Consider the following 5,051-nt stretch of genomic DNA (forward strand, 5'->3'; position numbering starts at 1 on the left):
GACTTCCTAAAGCCATCTAGAGGGTGTTTTAAAAGCAAACATTGCAAGGCATTGCCTGGCCTTCCTCTAGCTAGCAGGGGAAAAAAAATAATACCCTGGAAAGCTATTCTGGTCTCGCATGATTCTCAAGTGGAAAATTTCATCTGAACTGATTTCGTCTGGCGGGGTTACGGGAGGTGAGGCCCAGCTGCCGCTGGCTCTGCAGCACGGACGGACGGACGGACTGACGGACGGCTCCACTGGAGCCCGTGCCTGCCACGCGGGCAGGGCTGGGTCTGGCAGCGGCTCCGGCGGGGAGAAAGGAAACCTGAGCCCAGGGGAGCGCAGGGCTGGGATGCAGCCTTCAAGCGGCGTGGCCGCTGCCGCCGCTGTTACCCGTGCCCGCCTGGGCATACACCGTGCCTCTCTCGGGTGCGAGGCTCCCTTGCCTCCTCGTCCCCGTCTCCCAGCCGCAGTCGCTCCCCGCGGTGCAGCCCATGGAGCGGGCGCAGCGGCAGGGACGCTGGGTGCGGTGGCTGGCGGAGCTAATCCCTGTCCTGCGGGAATAACTTGGGCCATGTCACCGGCCCTGCTGACGGCACAGCCCTTGAGCACCTTGAGCCCTTGAGCACCGGCCTTGAAACCGTGCCACGGGAGCTCGCCTCGGGCCAGGGACCGCGGCGTGGAGCCGGCGGGGGCGAGCGCCTCGCGGTCAAGCCCAGCTGGAGAAGGGAGTGTCCGCTCCTCATCCTTCCCCTCAGGGCTGATAGCCCGGACCACGCACTTTAAAACCTAGGGCAGGCTGGGAACTTGCTGTTCAGGTGTTCGTTGTTGGAAAGCAGTAGTAATTTGTCGAAATTGCAACTTTTAATGGGAATGTTCGTATGTGTATGAGAGACCGAGTCCCCTGGTCCTGTGTCCTGGATATCTCCCACCCTTCCTCTCTATCTGGTACTACTGTGGGTAGGTCAGTCCCCATCTCACATGAAACAGAAAGGCTTTGGATCCTTATAATGGGTTTTCCAGCCAGCCCTACGCACAGCACCTGCCAGCACGGCTCCAGCCGTGTGGGCCAGCAGCGCTCACGGGGCGGTGGTGCAGCACAAACTGCAAAGGGGGTTTGTGCTGCGGTGTCAGACTCACCGGGAAATTCTGTGGGGAAGAGGGCCCGGGAGGTCCTAGGCTCAGCTGCTGGCTCTGGGCGGGTTCAGCCACTGGGTCGGACCAGGCCGCTCAGGGCTGTGTCCCGTCGGGGCTGGGAAAGCCTGCGGGACAGGATCCCGACAGCCTGTCTGGGCAGCCCTTGGCACTGCCTCACGCATCCAGACGGCTTTCCCCGTTCGCAGTTCCAGGGGCATTTCAGGAGCGCGCTGGAGCGTGACGTGGCGGCTCGGAGCGTGCGGCGGGCGGCTGTGCCTGCCCGGCGCCGCCGGGACGCGGAGCGGCCGGGCACGGCCCGGGCTGCAGCGGGCTGGGCTCTCCCTCCGCCCGGGCGCTGGAGCTCCCTGCTGGCCGCAGCTCCCGGCCGCCTGAGGAGGGAGAGGGGCTGGGGCGGCTAGCAGTGCCCCAAGGCTGCTCCGAACTCGCACAAGGCAGTACTCGCACTGGGGCTCGCTGGGTATTGCTCCAAAAGGGAGTTACCGGAGGAGAGTGTCCACCGTGGAGCCCATCACTGCTGCCCAGGACAGCCCCCGGCCATCCCTGGCGGCAGCAAGTAACTGACCTGTGGTGCACAGCTCCTCTCTGCTTCATCACCTTCACCCCGGGGATTTCCATTGGAAAGGTGTAATAAGCTGCTGACACATAGCTAAGTGCTTTGTTTAAGGGAATTGAAGAAGGGAATTCAGAGAGAGGGTAGCTGAGCAAAATATACAGTCAGGATCTAAATGCAAATTCTTGGGTCTGCATTCTCCCCTCTATTTGACTGATACGAAGGAGTTGCTCTGTACTGACATGGCACAATAGGATGAACATGTGACAGATTGGGCTCTGCATTACTGCCCACTGCAGCATTCAAGCATTTCAAGAGAACATTAAAATAAAAGATTATATTTAACAGAACTTATGGGAAGCAGCCGGTTGAAGAGGGGCGGATCAGCAGGGAGTCCCTGCTGCCACACCCGCACTCTGGCTGACAAACACAATTAGCTTTGTCCTGTGAGCCAAGAGAATAATCCTGTTAAATGCCCCTAATTCAGCTCCGAGACTGTGCAGCTGCAAATAGATGGAAATCTAGAGGGGAAAAAAGCTCGCCAATGAAGTGCCTATGTGTGCTACTCCAAGTATAAGGACTGCAATAGGAAGGATCCCCACGCTTCCCAGGTCTGTGAAAGGACCAGCTCTTAGGGAATAGCCCCGGAGTCCTGGGTTAAACAGACCTTCACCTGCCTTCTCTTGGCAGCCCCTCTGCCAGTGCCACCGACACCCCCACTCCCCTCAGCAATGGATCCAACAGATCACGCTTTTCCCTAAAACTCAGGTCAAGTACGTATGCACAAGTACTGACTCTTGCACAGTAAAGCAATAACTAGCAATAAATTGGTGTAGTGAATTACATGCTACTACTTACTTCAAGTTTTAATAAAGGAATGAAATAAGAGCTCAGAGAAGAAGCAAGTCCGCAGTCAGTGCAATACTTCCAGCAAAAGGAATTATTTGGTGTGTAACATCTGACACCCTCCTGCAGTACATGTGGCAGTCACAGATATTTTCTCCTTCAATTATGATCAGGCCAGTTAAGCCATCTTTGGTACATACCCTATCCTGGCTCCTTGCAGCAGTCAGCTGGCACTGCCAGCACCCACTGAGCCCCTCCTACGGGCAGCCACTGCCACCCTTGCTGGCATCCAGGCTGTTTCCTAGGGCTGCATTTGCTTTCCAGCTGTTGCCCAAGGCCATAGGAGTTCTCCTCTCCTCACAGAAAAGGAGACTAACAAGGTATAGTCCTGGTTCAGCATGATCAGCCTGGACCAGAACAAGGGCAGTTGCTTAGCTATCAAGGATTAAAAGCTGTTTTCCAGCCCAAGGTTTTTTTTTGGGGGGTGTTTTTTTTGGTTGGATGGCAGCTTTTTTTGTTTGTTTTAGTTTGGTTTTAGGGTTTTTTTTTAATTTTAAAAACCCTAAGGGTTCAAACCTGAGATACAGACAACTCCACACACCCCATCCCACCTCCACTCTCCCCCCACAAAAAAAAGCAAAACAAGAGCACAATAGGAAGCAGCAAAATATCCAGTGGTGGATCCAGGGCACCCACTTTTATTCTGATCCAATGTAAGCCAGTTGTGCAGCTGCTTGGGCACACAATGAAAAGTTGGAACCATTTTCTCCTGTTCCTAAGAAGTAAGTGGCAACACCAGTACCACAGCCTTGTCTGGGCCCACAGCCCTGGATCTTCCTTAGGAAATGGAAGGCAGGCTGCAGGGCTGGGTCAGGGAAGTGTTCAGGCCAAAGCAGGCAGGGCTGTTTGCCATGCACAACCATCACATCACACAGGGCAGCAGCGTCTGCAGGCCTGGGTCAGACACCCCTGCTCCTGCCACAGCCTCGGCAAGCAAGAGGGGCTGCAGCTTGTCTAGCAAGCACAACAGGGCTACATCATTTCCAAGTAATCTGAAGAAATCATCCAGCTTTCATATTTTGTAAAAATTCTGAACTGCAATTACAACATAAACAGTAGCACGCAGCAAATCAAACTGAAATACATACTGTGTTCAGACTCCAGGTTGGCTTTAATGGCAGACTGTCTTCAAGTACAGCAAGTATTTCTGCTCTGACCACTGCTGCATTTATAGAGAAATTCTTTTCTACTTATCTGTAAGTTAACATAAAACAACTTTTAAAGACCGTATGACAGAATCCTGTTGGGTTATCGAACTTTAGGCAACTGAAGTTGCATTTAGTCAAAAACCACACAGCAGTCTGTCTTGCCTAGAAAAACCTCAACAGGTAAACTGAAGAGCTTATCACTGCTTGACATGGGTCAGCTAGTAACTTCAGGTAAAAAAAAACAAAAACAAACAGGAAACCAAATCCAAACCACAAGTTTCCCCCTTTAATTTACTCCCTTTCCACTTCTACATTTAATTACAGTAATAAGCATTTCTTAGACTACATCCCCAAAGCATAAGCCATTTTGTATCTCCTAACTGGCCTGTAAAACTGTCCTGACAAATCCAAACTGAGGATTTACTGTCCAAGTCCATGAAGTTTCACAAAATTTTTGCTTTACAGAGTCAGAAAATAAAATTTCCTACTAGCTGGCACTCATGTGAAGTACACTTGCAGCCAAAGGGTATAAATTTTACCTCCAACTAAAGGGTTTAAAAAGTCCCTTTTATCTGTAGGATCCAGACCTCAGTGCATCATTTTAAAACCCTAAAACTCCCTTCTCCTCCTTCCCCCAGTTTTCAAGTAGGGAAAGTCAAAGTGAGAAAGTAAGCAAAGGACCTTGAAGAAATCAAGAGGCTGCAGTAACACAATAAAGAAATTCTCTGACCAGTTCAGGCAGTTCATTACTCAATGCACGTATATTTGCAGCAGTCTGATTTACCTTTACATTATGGATACAGCTAAATGAAGTCCAGTGCAAGAGAGCATTTGAGGTTTCTGTAGTCTTGTGCAGCCCTACCCTAGAGTCAGCACTATACAGAACTAGCTAAAGTTGAAAGTTAAGACTTTTCAAATAAACACTATTAAAAAAGGAGCCAAAGGTTCTGTGACAACATGCAGAATTGGACTAACCCATGCTGCCTCAGGGCACTGCATGCACACGAGCTGGGACAATCTCTCCGTGCACACCCATGCCTAGTGCAGGTTAGCTGGTTGGTGTGAAGAACTGAATCTAAGGTCATGCTCTAAAAACACACCACAAATTGCCTTTTAGCCTTCCAGGAACGTACATGACTTTCACTTCATACAGATTGATCAATCTTAACATTTTTACTGTTTAACACAAAGCTGAACCAATGGGCTTGAGAAAAGAAAGCTTCTCAAATCAATCACATATACATCTACTTTATCTGCCTAGCTATCTGCCTAGCTCCTCCCAAAGTTAGCCTGAAAAACAGTAAAAT

Source organism: Pyrgilauda ruficollis, unplaced genomic scaffold, assembly GCF_017590135.1.
Source record: "Pyrgilauda ruficollis isolate IOZ18807 unplaced genomic scaffold, ASM1759013v1 scaffold25, whole genome shotgun sequence".
Classification (NCBI taxonomy): Eukaryota; Metazoa; Chordata; class Aves; order Passeriformes; family Passeridae; genus Pyrgilauda; species Pyrgilauda ruficollis.